This window comes from Caretta caretta, chromosome 2, assembly GCF_965140235.1.
Source record: "Caretta caretta isolate rCarCar2 chromosome 2, rCarCar1.hap1, whole genome shotgun sequence".
NCBI lineage: Eukaryota > Metazoa > Chordata > Testudines > Cheloniidae > Caretta > Caretta caretta.
In genome coordinates, this window is record NC_134207.1 from 241,346,353 (window position 1) to 241,367,999 (window position 21,647).

Consider the following 21,647-nt stretch of genomic DNA (forward strand, 5'->3'; position numbering starts at 1 on the left):
AACCTCAATGATGGGGAGTGGCTGGAGAGGGGCTTTGACCTGGTCTTGGGGTTTTCCCACTCTTTGGCATACCTCACAAGACTGGACATAGGTAGAAACATCCTTGCCCATTCCCTCCTAGTGGAATGACTTTCCCAAATGGTCTTTGGTTCTGTTCACCCCAGCATGGCCACTAGGATGATCGTGGGCTAAGCTTAAGAGTTTTATTCAGTACTTAGTTGGAACTACCAGCTGTCTCTGAGGATGCCAGTCTTCCTGGTGTCCACCAGAAAGAGTTTCCTTGTATAAAAGTCCTCTTTCTACAATAAACCTGGATCGATTAGAAGAGCTGAGAGGTGGTGGATTGCTCCGTGCCACCATCCAAGCTCTCTGGAGGCTTTCATCTACTTCCTGTTTGGTCTGGAACCGTTCCCTTGATGCTGGAGACATCAGTTCCTCATTGGATTGTGGACCTAGTCTTGGTCCCTCTGAAAGTGATGTAGGGGATGGGGCTGTTTCCGTTGACTGTGAACCGCTCTTCGCTGGTGCACTATGTTGGGTTCAGGCTCTGGCTGAGCCTCTTGTGCCACTGCATGTTTAGTGGGGCCCTCTGGTGTTGGGGTTGCAAGCACTGGATTCAGTGCTGGCAATGAGTCTGGTGCCGGTTGTTCCACCGGTTCTGGTTCTGGGACTGGCTCTGTCTGGGTCTCTGGGTCTGGATCCGCTACTGCTGTTGCAGACGTTGGCAGGGGGTCCAGTTCCATTTCCTCTGATGGCTCCTGGTAGAAGTCTCCAGAACAGAGCTAGGTGTGACAGCTTGCCTAGCCTGGCTGTGGGTGACCATTCCCACCCTCTTGGCTAGCTTCACATGATTGGCCAAGTCTTCCCCCAACAGCATGGGGATGGGATAATCATCATAGACTGCAAAAGTCCACATTCCTGACCAGCCCTTGTATTGGACTGGCAACTTGGCTGTAGGCAAGTCAAAAGAGTTTGACTTGAAGGGTTGAATAATCACTTGTACCTCTGGGTCAATTAAATTGGGGTCCACTAAGGAAGCGTCGATAGCCGACACTTGTACTCTGGTGTCCCTCCGCGTGGTGACCTTCTTCCGCCCACACTCACAGTTTCCCTCCGCTCCAAGGGTATCTGGGAGGCATCTGGGCCTGAGGACCTCTGGTGTGATTCCAGTGCAATGAACTGTAATCTGTTGGGGTTCTTGGGGCAGTTGGCCTTTACATGCCCCGGCTCTTTACATTTAAAACATCGCCCAGCTGACTGGTCACTGGGGTGAGGTGGGTTGCTGGAGAACGGTGTGCTGGGACGATAGGGTATCTGGAGTGTTCCCTGGGGTGTAGTTGGGGCCTTGGGCTGCCCCCAGTAGTATGGTGTGGTCTGAGAGTGTCCCTTCTGGTATCTGCTCAAACTGTGACCAGGGTTGTTCCTCTCTCCTCCCTCCTCCCATTTTGTTCCAGTTTGCCCCGCCTCTCTGGTGGTCTGAGACTGCTCGTATTGATCAGCATAAGAAGCAAGACTTCCTACTGAGTCCCTTTTCTTATCCCATAAACACTGTTTTATATCATCCTTGGCCATATTCAGGAATTGTTCCTGAGTCATCAAATCACATGCTCCTTCAAAGCTAGTTACACCCCTTCCTTTGACCCATTTATCTAACAGATCCTTCATCTGGTTTACATAAGCCACATTACTTAGTCCAGGCCCTCTCTTAAAGGCTCTAAATTTTACTCTGTAAGTTTCAGGTGTAACTTGACATTGCTCTAAAACCAAATCCTTGAATTTATTATAGTCAGAAGCCTCCTCAAGAAGCATCTTATTGAATATGTCCAGAGCTCTTCCAGTCAATTTTGCGACCAATGTGGTCATCTTGTGAGCTTCAGGAATTTGATGGAGTGTGCACAGTCTCTCAAAGGTGAGAAAATATTCAGCAATATCACTGGATTCATCATACTTTTGACATAGTCTCTCCCATTTGTGGATTGTTGGGGAAGGATTGTTAGGGTCATTCAGTATATTCTGCTGAGACTTTGCCTTCTCTATCTCCAGTGCATGCTTCCTCTCTTTTTCCCTCTCCTCCATTTCTTTTTCCTTTGCCTCCATTTCTTTTTCTTTTGCCTCCATAGCTCTCTTGTGGGCAGCCTCCTGGGCTTTCTCTGCCTCCATAGCTCTCTGGGGGGCAGCCTCCTGGACTTTCTCTGCCTCTTTCGCTGCCTTCTTATCAAGTCGTTTTAATTCGACCAGTCTCCAGTGTTCCTTTTCTTTCTCTTGTGCTTCCAGTCTGGCTATCTTCAGTTTCTGTTGGGCATTGCTTTTTGTCATCTTAGCCTCTCTGTTTTTAACCTAGCTATGCCCAAGAGGTGCCAGTGAGGTTACCTTAGCTTCTTAACTCTTTACAGGTGAAAGGATTTTGCTTCTGGCCAGGAGGGATTTTATAGCACTCTATACAGAAAGGTGGTTACCCTTCCATTTATATTTATGACAGTCATAAAGATGAGGAGAGGTTTCATACTCTAGATGTTAGAATAGCTTTTTATGTAGAACAGACTAAACCTTTTAGGTCTTCATCACAACTGTTCATTATATTTGCAGGCAGAATGAAGGGCTGGCTCATATCCACTCAAAGAATCTTGTGTTGGATATCCAGTTGTATTTGATTATGTTACCAATTGGCTAACGTGAAGCCTCTGGATAGAACATTTGGTCATTTGACTGGATCCCAAGCAACCTCTGTGGCCTTTCTGGCTCACATTCCCATATTTGACATTCGCCAAGTGACAATCTGGTCATCATGTCATACTTTTGCCTCTTACTACATTATCTCTCAACTGTCTAGAGATGATGCTAAATTTGGACAAGTAGTCCTCTAACCCTGGTCAAATAGACTCTGAGCCTACCTCCATTTTGGACTACTTGTGAGTCACCTACAGTGGACTGGACATATGCAATCACTCAAAGAAGAAAAAATGGTTATTAAACTTCCTGTAACTGGTGTCCTTTGAGATGTGTTGCACATGTCTGTTCCATCACTTACCCTCCCTCCCTTCTTTAGCTGAATCTTTCTGGTAGGAAGCAACTGAGAGTGGTTCAGGGATGGCTCTTTATGCTTGCATGCAGTGTGTGAGGCAGCAGAGGGTGCTCATGCTGCCCTGATTGGTACTGCTAAGGGAAAAACTCTCTAAGGGCTGTGCACTGGAGCAAACATACACGTATAATGGAATGGACATGTTCAACACATTGTGAAGAACAAAAGTTACAGAAAGATTAGTAACTATTTTTTTTCTCAGGGAGATATGCAGAACATGTACCTGCAGACTTCTTGTCAGTCTCCCTGCTCACCCCCTCTCCGGGTTCCTCCCTTCTTTCTCTCAGGGGTTTAGCCCAGGAATTGGTGAAGGATATTGCTCAGCATCAGCTTTTAAAAGGGCAGCAAAAGTCTTAAAACTTCTCATGAGAGAGTCTCTCCTCTAGATCCTTTAAAGAGAAGGAGAAATCTCTAAAATTGGGAGATACCTAATGCTCTCAGCTAAGCTTCCCAGAACTAAGCACAAATGAGGTCTAACTTCACAGGTGCTTATGTTTTTAGAAAATGAAAAACTAGTCTCTCACTTCCTGCAAAGTTGAAGAAGAGTTGTATAATGATCAGTGCAGCGAGCACCTCCACCAGTAGGTGGTGCTATATCTTTATCTTAGTATTACATTCTTACATTTTGATGCTATCATATTATATCAGGGTTGGAAGGGACCTCAGGAGGTCATCTAGTCCACCCCCCTGCTCAAAACAGGACCAATCCCCAATTTTTGCTGCAGCTCCTAAATGGTCCCCTCAAGGATTGAACTCACAACCCTGGGTTTAGCAGGCCAATGCTCAAACCACATTATGTTGTTGTCTTGGTTGGGAGGGGCTAGGAGGAAGTTAAATCCTATCTGTGTGTGCTGCAGTTGTTACTTAATGTTCAAATAAATCCTTCATTTTCATTAAACGAGAATTGTGTAATTGTGTAATTCTTCCTCGTCTAGTTTATGAAGGTGTAATTAATGTGGAGTAAGATTATCTCCACCCGAAGGACTAGATGGGTTATTCTGCCTAAGGTTTAGGCTGCTGCAGCCTCCTTAGTAAAGTGCATACTCCTACTAGCTTAAGTAGTATTTCTGTCAAACCCAGACAGGAGAATAACATCAGTTTGATTCAACTTGGATAGAACAGTCTCAGCACTGAGAGTACTGGCTGCAGTATGGGATACAATTATTAGAATGCAAAACAAAACAATTCCTACATAAAATCTGCTTGAACTAGATTTTCCTAGCAGTTTTTTTGGGACTGATGCTGACTGATTTGGTGTACAGTCAAAACTTTCAAAGATGTGTCTAGAGGGCAACTATGGCTACACTTGAAGAAGTTAGAATTGCAGGCTAACCTTCCAGATATCTGATAACCTTCCAAATATTTTTTTGCTAAGCTTTTTGGGCAGCATAGAGACAAAGCAGGAATTGAGGCTTTAGGCCAGGGAATATCTCTCTCCCTCCCAGGCCCATCCTTACCCATATGCAAACTATGCATCTGCGCAGGGCACCAGGAAATTTGGGGCACCAAATCGCGCCAAATTTGGGGCACCAAATGCTGCTCCAGCAGCCAGCCCGATCCCCCAGCCAGCTGAGCCGTCCAGGAAAGCTGCCCCCACCCCTGCTCTGCCCCTGCCCCAAAGCCCCCACTCCACCCCCGCCCCACCTCTTCCCACCCCTGCTCCACCCCAGCCCCGCCCTCACTCCACTCCTTCCCCTGAGCTACATCCTGGGGGACTGCACTCACCGAGCGGCGGGTAGTGGAACGACCTGGTTCCAGCCACTTTGCGCTGCCAGTGAGTGGTGGGGGGTGGTTCCCCCATACCGCACAAGTCTGGGAGCCAGGGGAGCAGAGCGGAGCAGTTTGGGGCTGGATCACTCCACTTCCCACTGCCCCATGAGTGCAGTGTTGGGCCCGCTCTGCAATCACTGGACAGCAGAAAGTGGAGTGACCTGACCCCAAACCACTCCACTCTGCCAGCTGATGCTGGGGATGGTGGTTTTTCCTCTGCCCCCCAAACCTGCTACTGCCCCCCACAGTTCCTGGATGCAGCCCCGTGGAGGCCTGAAACTAAACAGTTTCAAAGGCTTCTCTTGATTTCGGATTTCACAAGTCTGGGGAGATCCCCATGCTCTCTGACAGACACTTCAGGCTGCGCCATCATCTGGGAGTGAACGACTTCAGAAAATGGGGTCTTGAAAGAATCAGGGATGGATATTCAATAGAATTCACTCATTGTCCCAGGGACAAATTTAGCCTTTTCCCAAAGTGAATTAAAATAAATCAACACTATGAACAAGATCTTCATAACATCAGACGATGAAAGGTGAAATAGTCCATCTCTTACACATTGGAATGATCAAACCAGTTCCTTGATAGATAAATATTTTGGAAAAGGGACAAGATTCTTTGTGGTGAAAAGAGAAATAATCACATGAAACCCATTTTAGATCTTAAGTCTCTGAACAAGTCCATAAGGAGATCAATATTTGAGGTGGAAATACTGAAATCTATCATTACAATATTATCTTCCCAAAACTTCTGCTGGAGATCTGTGGAAAATATGATCAGGGACCGTCATCCAGAGATAATTCAGCTTCTGCGACAGAAATATTTTCAATACAGAGTATTCCCACTTGGAATTGTAACTTCAAAGTGAGTATTCACAAATGACATATCAGTCCTTTCTTCAAGTAAACAGGATACCCATCTGCCCTTGCCTGGCAACCTTCTCACCTTCTAACACAACTCAGCAGCCATTGTTAAAGGACTTCAGAATTATAGCTTCAACAAAACAAGTGGAAGTGTCAATTACAGCCCTCACGTAACTCTGGTATCTAAGTTATCATCCAAGACCATCTTTATTTCAGAAGAGTGACAGAAGAAGATAGTGTTTGGTTTGCCCAAAATTAAGTAATCAGTACAGATACCAGACTCTATATAGGGGGAACATATCTGGACTCAGGGAGGAGGGGCATGCAGCCCAAGGAAGAGACATGGTGTGTAGCCTGTCTCCTGCTATGGATCAACAAATTCACTTTTCCAATTCCAGCAGATGATTCTTCAGAAACATGTTGTGAATATAACAATTAAGAAGGTAGATAACTTTCAGCACTGCTTAGAGAAATAGCTTTGTTCATATCCTGGGCAAAAACTCTTGTCTGTTCTTCAGGATTCTACACCAAGAAGGAAAATCAGGGTCAGCTGGCTCAGCAGGACACACTTGGAACTGAGGGAATCCAGTCTAGAGACGTTAGTCTTTCAGCGCATCACAGGCCAGGATGGAAGCCTATTGATTAACTTATTTGCATCCAAGTCCATCTGGAAAACCAAGAAGTATTATGGGAGGAAAAGGCACTTGAAAGCAGAGACTTTGGTCCCTTTATCAAAAAAGTGTGCTAAAAGGTCTCCTTTTTTTGTCTTTGGCCCCCTAGCCACTGAGACTAAAGATGGTAAAGAAGATTTTAAAACCAGGCCAGAGTGATTATAATAACCTTATTATTAGCCCTTGTGTCTTGGTTCTCAGACCAGATTTAAACTGGAACATCCTCTCAAACTCTAAACACACATACAAATGCAAAACATAATGCAACAGCAACCTATCCTGAACCATAATCCAGTACTATGTATCCCATCAGTGGGGAAGCTGAAAGGAGGATCAGTCACTTGTTCTAAAAGGGTGATAAACCACCATCTAACTTCTAGAAGAAAATTCAAAAATGATGTCTATGTATTCATTAAAAAAACCCTTGCCTTTTTAAAATTTAACTTTGCTCTTTATTGTTTTTATATTTTTTTATTTTTAAATTGCTTAAAACTTTTGCCCTTTATATTTTTGCATTTTTTTATGTTTTTTCACTCTGACTCCCTTTGTGCTTGAGATGATCCCCTGATAATAATATTTTCTAAAAGTTAGCTACTGAGCATGTGCTTTAATCATTTCTCAGTGTTAAATGTTTTGGTGTTTGTAACTGCAGTTGCTTAAATATCTATAAATATTTTCTTTCCATTGGGCAACCCATAGGCAGCAAAATGGCACATTTAGAGAAAAAAAGACTCCTGCCAGAAAGACAACCATTAAGTAGTAAGGGTGCACAGCTAGAACACACTCTTTCAGCACTCCTGCCTCAAGACCAAAACACTAGTAAGTAAAGAGTTTATAATTTGTTAAGTTTATTTAGATGACTTTCTGTTTTCACTTCTTTTGGTCACATCATAGAAAATGAAGAAACACTGTAGCTGTGTGACCATATGGTGTTTGGCGGGTTTCTCTCTCTGGAAGAGAAAGGGGGACCAGGTGCTGGACTAAGACAAAGTGGGAGGTAATAGGTTCCTAAAGTAGCTACTATTTAAACATAACTTAAAGGCTTTCTATCCTTTCATTGAATGTTGGCTTGTTCCAAAATATTTCTCTCCAGATAGATAATAGATGCAGTAAGGAATGGGATGGGTAAGGGTGGGTTGGATGGGTAAGGAATGGTATCTCTAGCCTCTGTTTGTCAGAGGGTGGAGATGGATGGCAGGAGAGCCATCACTGATCATTACCTATTAGGTTCACTCCCTCTGGGGCACCTGGCATTAGCCACTGTTGGTAGACAGGATACTGGATGGACCTTTGGTCTGACCCAATATGGCCATTCGTATGTTCTTATGTAGTGTGTTACTTCTGAAAATGCTATTTTTTAAAAAAAGGAAATTTTAGTCTTGCAGTTACATAGTAGCAACATTTTTTAAAAAATTTAAAAGGGTATGGATGCCTCAAAAATACAAGAGAGACAAGGTGGGTGAGGTAATATCTTTTATTGGACCAACTTCAGTTGGTGAAAAAGAGAAGCTTTCAAACTTACACAGAGCTCTTCTTCAGGTCTGGGAAAGCTGCTCAGAGTGTCACACCTTCAACAATGAAAGCCTATAGACAACTATATACACAAGAAACCCTCCAATCACCACAGTTACCTTCACAGATCCAGTAACGATCCCAAACACACAAAGAAATCTGCTATCTACAGCCAGCCCATCTGAGATCACAGAATATGCTCCAAGGAGAAAATCTGAGATACACCCCTTAATACACTTAAATCAGCCTTCACCAAACAAGGTCACTCCACCAGAGAAGTAGATTGCATTATGGAACGGGCCACCAAATACCCTGAGATAAACATGTTTCAATATAGAAAAAAATGCTCCAACTGCACACCCCTAGTTGTCACCAACCACCCCACACTGGAATCCATACGTGGTATCATTAAACAACTACAACCCATACTTAATGAGGATCCCATCCTGAAATAAATCTTTCCCAAACTCCCTTTTCTGGCCTTCAAACCCCAAAATCTCTCCAAGCTCATTATCAGAAACAAGCTCCTCACAAGCCCGCCAACTCAAAGTGGCACTAGACTTTGCCATAACAACAGATACAAAACCTCCAGACATATCTCACTGCTACAATGATCAATACCCATTCCCAACACATCTTTCATGATCCTTGGGTCCAACACATGCCTATCACAACATGTTATGTACCTCATCCAGTGTACCAAATGCCCAAGTAACAACTGTGTGGGTGAAATGAGACCATCACTATGCTCTCAAATGAACTCACAAAGAAAAATGATAAAAGACAAACACGATTACCTATGGGTGAACACTTTTCACAAAATGATCACTCCATATCTGGCCTCTCAGTCCTCATCCTCTAAGGAAATCTGAACAACACCTTCAAAAGACAAGCCTGGGACTTAAATTCATAACTTTGTTAGACACTAAAAATCAAGGAATCAATAAAGACACTGATTTGTGGCTCATTACATATAACATAAGAACATTAGAATGGCCATACTGGAATTTCCAGGATCACCTTTGGAGCCTTCTTTAAAAACCAGCATTACATTAGTTATCCTCTAGTCATCTGGTACAGAGGCTGATTTAAGTGATAGGTTACATATCACAGTTAGTGAGTGAATACCATCTGCTCCTGGTGACTTATTACTGTTTAATTTATCAATTTGTTTCAAAACCTCCTCTATTGACACCTCAATCTGGGAAAGTTCCTCAGATTTTTCACCTAAAAAATGGCTTGAGTGCGGGAGTCTCCCTCACATCCTCTGCAATGAAGGCTGATACAAAGAATTAATTTAGGTTCTCCACAACAGCCTTGTTTTCCATTAGTGCCCTTTTAGTACCTTGATTGTTCAAGGACCCCACTGATTGTTTGGCAGGCTTAGAATCATAGAATACCAGGGTTGGAAGGGATCTCAGGAGGTCATCTAGTCCAACCCCCTGCTCAGGGCAGGACCAATCCCTAATTTTTGCCCCAGATCCCAAATGGCCCCCTCAAGGATTGAACTCACAACCCTGGGTTTAGCAGGCCAATGCTCAAACCACTGAGCTATCCTTCCCCCCCCCCTTCTTGCCCACTTCATCTTGAATAGTCTCTTACAACATGTTAACTTCTTATTAGATCTGTCAAACTATTGACAAAATTAATCGTGATTAATCACAACATAAAAATAATCCTGATTAATTGCAGTTTTAATCACACTCTTAAGCAATAATAGAATATAATTTATTTAAACATTTTTGGATGGTTCCTACATTTTCAAATATATTGATTTCAATTACAACACAGAATACAAAGTGTATAGTACTCACTTTATATTATTTTTTATTACAAATATTTGTACTGTAAAAAGATCAACAAATGAAATAGTGTTTTTCAATTCACCTCAAACTAGGGTGACCAGATGAAATGGACAAAATATCAGGACACATGGGGGAAGCAAAAAAACAAAAACAAAAAGAAGCCGGAGCGGCAAAAGCCACAATATCAGGACAAATGGTGTCCCGACTGTGCATCGGTCGGGACGCGGGACAAAGAACTAAAAGTTGGGACAGTCCCTATTTTATTGGGACATCTGGTCACCCTACCTCATACGAATACTGTAGTACAATCTTTTTATTGTGAAACTGCAACTTACAAAGGTAGGATATTTTGGTTACCTAACTGTACTCAAAAACAAAACAAATGTAAAACTTTAGCGCCTACAAGTCCAACCAGTCCTTCTTGTTTAACTAATCGTTAAGACAAACAACTTTGTTTACATTTATGGGAGATAATGCTGCCTGCTTCTTATTTACAATGTCACCTGAAAGTGACAACAGGCATTCACATGGCACTGTTGTAGTCGGATTTGCAAGGTATTTACATGCCAGATATGCTAAACATTTGTATTCCCCTTTATGCCTTGACCACCATTCCAGAGGATGTTTCCATGCTGATGACAGGTTCTGCTTGATAATGATCCAAAGCAGTGCAGACTGACGCACATTTATTTTCATCGTCTGAGTCAGATGCCACCAACAGAAGGTTGATTTTCTTTTTTGGTGGTTTGGGTTCTGTAGTTTCTGCATCGCAGTGTTGCTCTTTTAAGATTTCTGCCAGCATGTTTCACAATTTGTCCCTTTCAGATTTTGGAATGTACTTCAAATTCTTAAACCTTAGGTTGAATGCTGTAGCTGGTTGTAGAAATCTCACATTGGTAGTGTGACAAAGTTCCTCCTCTGCCTTGATGGATTTGCTCACCTCAGAGATTCACGGCAGCCCTCAGTTTGGCCACTTTTGCTAGTGGCTCAAACCTGCCGTTCACTCAGCTAGCCTCATCACTGGCCAGCATGGGGAAAAGGAAGAAGAACAATCCCCGCAGTCTCTGCTGATCCACCTGGTGGGTTGGGGCACAGGCCAGGGACCTTCCCCTCTGGTGGGACCCACAATCCAAGTCAACTCCTCTTATATCTACTGAGGGAGGGGGAGGGGGGGAACCCGGGCCCACCTTCTACTCCGGGTTCCAGCTCAGGGCCCTGTGGATCACAGCTGTCCACTGTGTTTCTTGTAACAGCTGTGTGACAGCTACAACTCCCTGGACTACTTCCCCATGGCCTCCTCCCAACACCTTCTTTATCCTCACCACAGGACCTTCCTCTTGATGCCAAATAGCATTTGTACTCCTCAGAGATAGTTGAACAGCACTCCCTGGTGGATGTCTGGTGCGACCACCACCCAGATGACATTTCAACATTCACCTTTGTCTGGGTTGAGGCCCATCGTTCACGCCACTCCCGGTTGGACCGCATTTATTTATCACGTTTCCATCTTTCACGAGCCCACTCCTCCAGCATCCGGCCAGCCCCATTTTCTGACCATCATTTAGCCACAGTGACAGCCTCCCTCTGCGTGGAGAGGCCGGGGGCGGCCCACTGGCATTTCAACAACAGCTTGTTGGAGGATGTGGGCTTTGTGACGTCCTTCCGGGAGTTCTGGCTGGCCTGGCGGGGGCAGCGGCGTGCCTTTCCCTCGGCACGGTGGTGGTGGGACCTGGGGAAGGTGCGCGCCTGGCTCTTCTGCCGTGACTACACCTGGGGCACCAGCCGATGGAGGGATACGGCGATAGGGCAGTTGGAATGGGAGGTCTTAGAGCTGGAGAGGCATCTGGCTGCCAGCCCCGAGGATCCGCCCCTCTGCGGAATGTGCCGGGAGAAGCGGGAGCAGCTCCGGGCCCTCAAGGACCATCAGGCCCGGAGGCCTTTGTTCGATCCCGCATCCGCCTCCTTCGGGATGGATCGCGGCTCCCACTTCTATGCCCTGGAGAAAAGGAGGGGGGCCAAGAAACATGTCACCTGCCTTCTGGCAGAGGATGGCACCCACCTCATGGATCCGGTGGAGATGTGCGGGAGGGCAAGAGCCTTCTACGCAAGCCTTTTCTCCCCAGATCCGACCGATCTTAATGCTTGGAGAGTGCTCCCGAAGGAGCTCCCTACAGTCAGCGCGGGCGACCGAGACCGGCTAGAGCTGCCTCTCACTCTGGCCGAGTTCTCGGAAGCCCTCCGCTGCATGCCCACCAGTAAATCTCCAGGCATGGATGGGCTGACCGAGGAGTTCTACCGCGTGTTCTGGGACGTCTTCGTCCCAGACTAGTTACTGTCTGGGCCGAGTCCTTGTAGAGCGGGGTCCTCCCTCTTTCGTGCATGCGAGCAGTGCTCACCTTATTGCCAAAGAAGGGGGACCTCCGCAATTTACAAAATTGGTGTCCCATCTTGCTCCTCAGCACTGACTACAAAGTTGTAGTGAAAGCCATCTCGCTGTGGCTAGGGTCCATGCTGGCGGATGTGGGCCACCCAGACCAGACCTACACCGTCCCGGGCTGCACCATCTTTGACAACCTGTATCTGGTCCAGGACCTCTTGGAGTTAGGGTATAGGGATGGTCTGTCGTTCGCCCTCCTGTCCCTGGATCAGGAGAAGGCATTCGACAGAGTGGACCATGGGTATCTCCTGAGCACTCTGTGAGTGTTTGGCTTCGGACCCCAGTTTGTGGGTTTTCTCCAGGTGCTGTACGCCTCTGCAGAGTCTCTGGTCAGGCTCAACTGGACTCTAACCGAGCCAGTCAGCTTCGGGCGAGGAGTACGGAAGGGGTGCCCCCTCTGGGGCCAGGTGTACACTCTGGCAATTGAGCCCTTCCTTTGTCTCCTCCACAGAAGGTTGACGGGGTTGGTGCTGTGAGAGCCGGAGCTGCGGCTGGTCCTGTCGGTGTACACTGATGATGTGCTCCTCGTGGTCCAGGACCCGGGTGACCTGGCGTGGCCATCTATTCGGCAGCCTCCTCCACGCAGGTCAACTGGTCAAGAGCTCTGGCCTGGTGGTAGGGGATGGGTGGCAGGTGAGCTCCCTTCCACCCGCGCTTCAGGCCATCCGGTGGAGTGCGAGTCTGCTGCTCTATCTCGGCGTTTACCTTTCTGCCACCCATCTGTCTCCACCGGAGAACTGGTACGGTTTAGAGGGCAGGGTGACAGAGCGGCTCCGGAAATGGACAGAACTACTCTGGTGCCTCTCCCTTCGAGGGAGAGCACTGGTGCTTAATCAACCTGTCCATGCTCTGGTACCGGTTCAACACCCTGGTTCCAGCCCCATGTTTCCTGGCCCACCTCCAGACATCGATTCTGGAGTTCTTCTGGTCAGGATTGCACTAGATCTCTGCAGGGGTTCTCCATCTACCACTGGAGAAGGGAGGGCAGGGCCTGAAGTGTCTACACACTCAGGGCCATGTCTTGCACCTCCAAGCCCTGCAGAGGCTCCTTTATGGTGCAGGTAGTCCAGTGTGGAGCGTACTGGCACACACCTTCCTGTGCCGCTTCCGAGGGGTCCGATATGACCAGCAGCTCCTTTATCTCCATCCGAGAGGTCTTCCGTGAGACCTCTCCAGTCTGCCGGTCTTCTACCAGGACCTCCTCTGGACCTGGAAACTGTTCTCAGCGACCAAGTCTGTGGCAGCCATCGTGGGGGCAGATCTCCTTGCGGAGCCACTGCTAAACAACCCCCAGCTCCGTGTGCAGGTGATGGAGTCACACTCAGTGCGCCAAAGGTTGGTCCTGGCAGAAGTCAAAAGAGTCGGAGACCTCCTGGACTACAACTGGGGAGACTGGCTAGATCCTCTGACGCTCGCTCAGCACATGGGGCTCTCCAGACCTTGTACTCCCCGGCATGTACTTCATGAGGTGAGGGCTGATTTGCCGCCCACTGCTCGGGTTTACCTCGACCGAGTCCTAAGAGAGGGCATACCCTGCCCAACCTCCACCCCAGGCCCTCTGGATCTTTTCATCGGGCCCCTGCCCTGTGGATGCGACCAACCCCCCCCCCGCCCCTTCACCATGAGCCAGCTGCACGATCGGCAGCTGGTCCATTTCCAGACCACGCCAAGGAAACATCTATAGACACTCATGCTCTACACCCTTCACGTTCTCACCCTCACGTCCTGCCCCGATACAAAGTGGTGGGACCTCCTGCCACCTCTAGAGGGTGAGGAGCCCTGGTGGGTCAGCCTATACTCCACCCTGGTCCTGAGGCCCTTAGGGATGTAAGTTGGCAGCTCCTTCATGGGGCCATGAGCATGGGCATGTACTTGGCGCGGTTTACCTCTATCCCAGTCACCTGCCCCTTTTGTGGCATGAGGGAAACCCTGGCGCACATTTACTTAGAGTGCGCCAGGCTGCAGCCCCTATTCCGGCTCTTCTTAGACATTTTGTTATGCTTATGGTTGCACTTTTCCTCTCACCTTTCTATTTATGCACTCCCTATCCATTGCCCCACAAAGTCACGGGACCTCCTGGTCCTGGCTAAAATGGCCATCCATAAAACCAGGGTGAGGAGGTTAGCCGATGGAGTCTCCTGTGACTGTGGGGCCTATTTTTGATCTTCCGTCCATTCACGTATCCGGGCAGAGTTCCTCTGGGCGGAGTCCACTGACTCCCTTGACGCCGTTGAGGAGCAGTCGGTGATGCCACATCTTCCCCAGCTGGTACCGGTGGACAAATTTCACCCGGGGGCAAGGCAGAAGGCCCAGCATCTGTGCCCCCCTTCCTGGTCTTCCAGGGGGCTTCCACATCGGTGGGAAGGAGCGGAGCTCGAGCATTCCTCTTGCCCCGCTTTCCCTGTACTAGGGCCCAGCACTGCATGGCCATCCTCCATGACACCTTCGAGGAGCAGTGGGCACTGTCCAGGGTTCTCTGTGCGGTGTCCCCATCAGGCTCCCTTTGTTTGACCGCACTTCTGTTCCTGTTATTTTATTAGTTGTCCCCTGAAATCACTTGGCTTCCAGGTCCTGTGGATCCCCCGCTTAGGCTTGGGGGTGGGGCTCCTTTAGCAGATCCCAATAGGATCACTTTCCTGTAGCCATCTGGCCCAACCCTGTCACAGTACCTTCTTTGTGTTTTGTCAAATCTGCAGTGAAAGTGTTCTTAAATCGAACAACGTATGCTGGGTCATCATCCAAGACTGCCATAACACAAAATATATGATAGAATTTGGGTAAAACCACAGAGCAGGAGACATACAATTCTCCCCCAAGGAGTTCAGTTACAAATTTAATTAATGCAGTATTGTTTTAATGAGCGTCATCAGCGTGGAAGCATCTCCTCTGGAATGGTGGCCAAAGCAAAGAAATGTTTAGGATCTCTTGAACATAAATACCTTGCAATGCTGGCTACAACAGTGCCATGTGAATGCCTGTTCTCACGTTCAGGGGAGATTATATATAAGAAGCGGGCAGAATTATCTCCTGTAAATGTAAACAAATCTGTTTGTTTTAGCAATTGGCTGAACAAAAAGTAGGACTGGCTGGACTTGTAGGATCTAAAGTTTTATATTGTTTTGTTTTTGAGTGCAGTTATGTAACAGAAAAACCCTACCTTTCTAAATTGCACTTTCACGATAAAAAGATTGCACTACAGTACTTGTATGAGGTGAATTGAAAAACACTATTTCTTTTGTTGATCTTTTTTACAGTGCAAATATTTTTATTAAAAATAATAATATAAAGTGAGCACTATACAATTTCTATTCTGTGTTGTAATTGAAATCAATATATTTGAAAATGTAGAAAAACATCCAAAAATACTTAATAGAATGCTAATTTATATTGTTTAATGGTGCAATTAAAATTGTGATTATATGAGATTAATTTTTTTAAATTGCGTTAATTTGTTGTGAGTTAATCACTTGAGTTAATTGAAATTAATTGACAGCCCTACTCCTTGTGCGGAGCATTCTGTTTTACCTTTTATTTAGCTGTGACACTGAATATCTTTCTCCGACCTGAAGAAGAGCTCTGTGTAAGCTGGAAAGTTTGTCTCTTTCATCAACAGAAGTTGGTCCAGTAAAAGATATTCACTCACCTTGTCTCTCTAATATCCTGGGATAAACATAGCAAAAACAATACTTCAGATTTATATCATTCATATACTGGGCTCTCAGATAGAGTTTAAAATTTATCACTTCATTAGTCAAGTTTAAAATCATCTTATCTTTGCAGAAAATGAAATGGAACAGATAGCATTAAGAAAACGTCTCCTGCTTGCAAATCTGCCTTCAGCTTTTCCCTGTATGTCCCCACTGCCAAATCTACCACCACTCCAATTAAGCTTAAATAACCTCACTGGTAAGTAGAGGATTACTAGAATAAGGCTTTATTCAGATAATGTTGTATAAAATGGTAATTTTTGGAGAAATACAATGGTGGGCTATTTTGGGGGGTCTTAATCACCTATACTCACATGTACAAAGACAGCACATAAAAACACACATGTACAATCTATTATGACAAATAAAAGGGCATTACAAACACTAGCCTAAAGACCAATCAGGCTCTTTTGATTATATTTCAGGCAAGTGTTAACAGTTACTCCTTTTTTAACTCAAGTGTCTAGAACTGTTTGGGGACTTGAGGGTTGTTCTAGCTGGGAGTAGAAATTGATGATGGACTCTGGTAATTTCTTTGATGCAGTCTTGTTTGTTGATAAGGAATGTTCAAAGTCCTGCTTCTCTGATCACAGGAGGAACCAAAAACAGGAGAACGCTTCCTTGCTTTCAGCACCAAACTCTTTCAGCCAGCTTGTTGAGGCTGTGTGTGTTAAACTTTCCATCTGCTTATCTCTCTCTTTCCTTTCCTTTTTCTGGGTGTTTCAGTGTGCATGCAGTTCCATCAATCAAAGTCTTAATGTCTGCATTTGAAATCCCTTGCCACATGTTTCAACTTCTACTCAGTTTTCTATAAGCCTATGTTTTGGGGTACTACTGCTGTTGTTTCAGCCACCTGATTACAATGTCTTCTTTACATCTTCTCTGAATGGAAGATAGTGGCATGCCTGACCCATAACAATGCTGTAGCTAGTGTATCTGCTCTGCTTTCTTGAATTCTTAAGGTAAAGTTCTAGTTCAAATTATGATGTAACTAGTGTTGCCTGATTTAGGGTGTTAATAATATTAATTTGGATAGTATGGGTTTTAGGCTCGCCAATCTGTTTGATCAGAAGATAAAAGTTCTTATCCCGAATCAGGCTCCACAGAATTTACAAAGGACTCTCAGGGGTATGACAGGTATCACACTGAGACAGATATAGCCTTAAAGACTTTTTATTAAAATCAATGAAATAGTAATTAAATGGTAAAATAATCAGAGTTACAAAGTTACAATTGCATTACTGCTATTCAAAAGATACATATGGTAATATAGTATTATATGCTACAAAGCTTTGGTTAATATACTCACACCCTTCCTTGATAACCTGGTGGTAAGAGACACAGGACCAGCCTCGCGGTTCAGGTTTCTCAATTCTTGAATGAGAGATGCTGTGCTTAAAGAAGCTAATGCTAAGAGCTATCAAAGCTAACATAGGGTTTACCTGACTAACTTAAACTTAAAATCAAAACCTAATAAACAAAACTAAGAACAAAAGCTTAGGGAAACCAAGCTTAGCCTAGTCCCCTTGGAACTTAAAGTTTGAAAGAAAATGAGTATGGCCTCCAAATAGTTAGAAGTGTCATAGATAGATAGCACAGATAGAAGAGGAATAGAGTAGAAAATAGAGAGCGAGTACAGAGTGAAGAAGAATACTCTAGGGAGGTGGGTCACCTCTTTCATAGGGCACAAATGCCGGAAATCCTTCCTTCTATGCCCAAATTTCATTCCTCACCCACAAAATTTTAGGCTATAGTTACTCCATAGGCTTGTATGTTTGTGTATATCGATGACATGTTCTTTCCTTGTGATGTACCTGTTAAGTCTGTGGATACCAACTTGGAAACCCCCTTATTGTCTATCTGTCTAGATAAAAGGTCTTAGATATATGTGTGGATGCTTATCTAGGTAAAAGTCTTAATATAGATATGCTAACTTTTCCTTAACTTAACATACAGGATATGGCCTGTAGGTCCCTTTTCATTACTGCCAAAATTACTTTAATATAAATCTATAAACCTATTACAATAAACCAAATACTTAAACTATAAGAAAAGATATATAGATAGATATAGATCTAGATATATGCAAGCAAGCAGGTTAATCTTTAGGCTACACTAGTGATCAAATATGAACTGGAATTTGTTAATTCCAGTGTTCTGGCCAAATTCCATCTCCAGGAATTTCATTCTGTTTAAATTTTCTATGAGGCCTCAGTTTGATACATTATTTTTCACCATATGCCTGAAAATGTAGTGTAATGTTGCTGTGTGCTGTGAAAAAGCTATTTTTTTCACTCCACAGATAGCTGCCTTTCAGTCCTTAAAAGTTCTATGTAAATGCTAGGTGGAATTAAATGGCATCAATTTAAAAGTTACATATGGGATGAATAGTAAAGTAGTAACCATTTGTATAATTTTCCCTCTTTGCATGTTATATATGTTTTAAATTTAGTGAATGACACATTGTTTAAATATTTTCTTTGTGAATCATCTAATAGTTATTTTGTCTCAACAGAGAATGAAATACAAGAATTATTAGACAAAAAAAGGCATCTGTTTACAAATCAGCAATTCAATCTGGACTGTCTGCCACAAGCAGAGGCTCTTGCACAGATCCAGTTACAACAGAACAACATCATTGGTACGTAACGAGTTAACAAATTAAGGATGCATTCATATACATTTCTAAATTCACAGAAATGCCATAGACTCCCCTCCTGTGGAATCTAATCCTGATTTAAAACAATCTGCTGTGATGCAATCTTCTGGTAAACCAGTTTTCAGAGTATCAGCCATGTTAGTCTGTATCCGCAAAAAGAAAAGGAGGACTTGTGGCACCTTAGAAACTAACAAATTTATCTGAGCAGAAGCTTTCGTGAGCTACAGCTCACTTCATAGGATGCACTGCATCCTATGAAGTAAGCTGTAGCTCACGAAAGCTTATGCTCAAATAAATTTGTTAGTCTCCAAGGTGCCGCAATGGCTTTACAAATCTGGCACCAGCCCAACCTCCTTCAGTTCCTTCTCATTCCCTGCGGCTTGAGTCAGAGTGTTCAGTGTGGTATCTCACTAATGTTCTTTATCACAGTGTTTCTGTGATTTTTTTTCTGTAAATAATTAAGTTTAGTTATACCTTTGGATTTAATTTAGTTAGTAGAATCTTCCAACATGTGAGATAGAGCTGGGCCATCAAACTGCTCTCTGACCAATGCCTGATCAATTAGAGTCTATACTGTTGACTCTGTTACCACTGTGGGGCATCTGTTGAGTCCAGTATGGACAACATTGGTATTGGCACTCTGTCTCCACACTACTACTGTATCAGGCAGTAGTGGACTTGCTGTGCCTGTCTATTCCTGACTCACTGCTTATTCAATGACAGGTTTCAGAGTAGCAGCCGTGTTAGTCTGTATTCACAAAAAGAAAAGGAGCCTCTAAGGTGCCACAAGTACTCCTTTTCATTTTACTTATTCAATAACATTCAACTGCGGTGGCTTCATCTTTGGTGTCTCATCACAGCCTAAGTGTCTTGACTTATATTGTCAGCACTGTTATCAGCACCATCTCATATCCTCTGGGTTACAGTTGGTTTCCTGTTTGGAATCCCTGGGAGGTTCCTTGTTCTCTGAGGTACCGATTGTCCACTCAGTCAGGGCTAGATCACTGGTTCTGTGGGTGGTCTCTGTGGCTGGGCCACCTGTACTACAGACAAAGGCAGCGGGGTCTCCTTTGATTTGGTGCATCCTGAACCCTTTATGCAGTTAAGTATGTGTCATGACTGGGACATGGGCAATCTGACCTAGTGGTTAGAGGAGTTGCGAGTCAGGCCGGGTCAGATACCTGGACGTCAGAGTCTGAGACAGGCCAAGAATCAGGTGACAAGAGCCAAGTAGGGTCAGGTTTCCAGGAGATAAGCAGCACTCAGTAGGAGTAGGTATCAGAGGGGAAGCAGTCCAAGGCAGGAAGAACCCAGTTGCATGTATTCCTGTTCCTGTGCTGGATTTATATAGAAGCTGTGAACCAAACAGCATTCGAACCCCTAGCATTCTGCCAATCAGATTCTAGGACTGGACTGGATTTTGGTTCTTCCTGCTCTGTTGGGGTTCAACTTCTATTCTGGCAACTGTTAGGCAGTCCCTGAGTGGCAGGTTGGAAATTACTAACTCCTAACAGTCCTATAGATCAGGGTTTGTAGACCTGTAGTCCCTGACATCACCCCTCCCCAAGGGGTGCCCTGAGGGTGATGTGGGACTGGGCTTTTCAGGGTGATTCCTATGGAATGCTTCAACAAGTGTGTGTCGGGGGTTGGGGGACTGTACATTTTCCACAGGTTTCCAGATGCACTCCTCAGGACCATAGCCATCCCTGTCTACAAGATACCAGAGCCTGCCACGGTTAAGTTTATAGCTCAGGATTTTGTGGATCAAATATTCCTCTTGCCCTGGACTCTAAAATAGAGAGCAACAAACCAGTTGTGAACATATCAACTTCATCTCCTCAGTTTGGGGACAGGCTGCCTTGCTTCTACAGTGCTTGGGAAACCATAACTATGGACAGATGTGTCCTAAGCATTGTGGGATTACATCATACACTTTCGGTGCATCCCCCTATCCACTCCACTACCCCATCTCTTTTCAGGGCCTTCTCTCATGAGCCATTATTTCTTCAACAGGTCCTGACTTTGTGTGCTCTGGGAGCTTTAGAGGAAGTTTCTCTTCTTCACTGGGAAAGGGAATCTATTCTTTGTATTTCCTGATTCCCAAGTCAAAGAGAAGGGTGAAACCCATCCCCGATCTCTGCAATCTCAACAAACACATGTATATGAGATTCTGCATGGTTATTCTGTCTACTATTCTTTCCACATTGTTACTTTCAGTCTTCCATGTGGGGATCTTCCCAGGCCACAGAAGTTCCTGGGATTCTTTGTTGCCAGTCAACACTATCAGTACATAGTTCTCTCCTTTGGCCTGTTATCAGCTCCATGCTTCTTTACCAAAAGCATGATGGTGGTAATGGCCTTTCTCAGAAAGAGGGAAATTCATGTCTTCCTGTACCTAGATGATTTGGCAGATCAGACGAATGAGTCCTGTCCAGTTCACACTGAACATTCTTCATCAACCTAGGTTGATTTTGAACAAAGCAAAGTTGACATTGACACCAACTCAAAAAATTGAATTCATAGGGTCCCTACTAGATTCTACAGATTTGAGGGCCTTTCCACCACACAAGCAATTCCAGATAATTCAGTGCCTTTGCCTGGATCTCCAATCTCATCCTTCAACCATGGTCTGTGTATGCGTGAAGTTACTAGGACATATGGCTGCATGCACTTATGTGGTTCAGCATGCAAGATTGTGGCTTTGTCTGTTAAATCATGGTAGAAGTTGGTCTATTGCCTGAGTTGCCTGTCATTGGACAAGCTTGCATGAGTGGCTCCAGAAAATTTGGACTCTCTACAATGGAGGGCAGAACAGAAAAGTGTATACAAGGGTGTTGCCTGTGCCTGCCCTCCTTTGTCCAGAACTGTAGTCACTTATACCTGCACAATAGATTGGGGAGCAGATCTAGGAGCATTAAAATTTCAGGGTTTGAGGTCAGAGCAGGAAGTGTCATGTCATATCAACACCCTGGAGCTTCAAGACATTTACAATGTATGTTGTGGCTTCTGGAATCAGATCAGGGGAGCAGCGGTTCACATACTCACCAACAGCATTAGGGTTAGGGTTGCAGTTGCTATGATTGGGAGAACCTCATGGTGACTTGCCTGCCTGGTGTGAAGGTTGCAGATCTCTCGAGACCTCTA

At 44.9% G+C, this 21,647-nt stretch overlaps 1 long non-coding RNA gene across 1 annotated transcript in view; it reads left to right on the top strand.

The window, feature by feature from the left end:
- LOC142071219 (uncharacterized) overlaps positions 1–18,508 on the top strand; it is a 38,307-nt gene extending 19,799 nt beyond the window's left edge. The window contains exons 2-4 of the long non-coding RNA XR_012667278.1: positions 7,083–7,202; positions 15,918–16,043; positions 18,360–18,508. This is a non-coding gene — a long non-coding RNA (uncharacterized LOC142071219). The remainder of the gene's footprint in view (positions 1–7,082; positions 7,203–15,917; positions 16,044–18,359) is intronic.
- Positions 18,509–21,647: the final 3,139 nt, after the last annotated feature.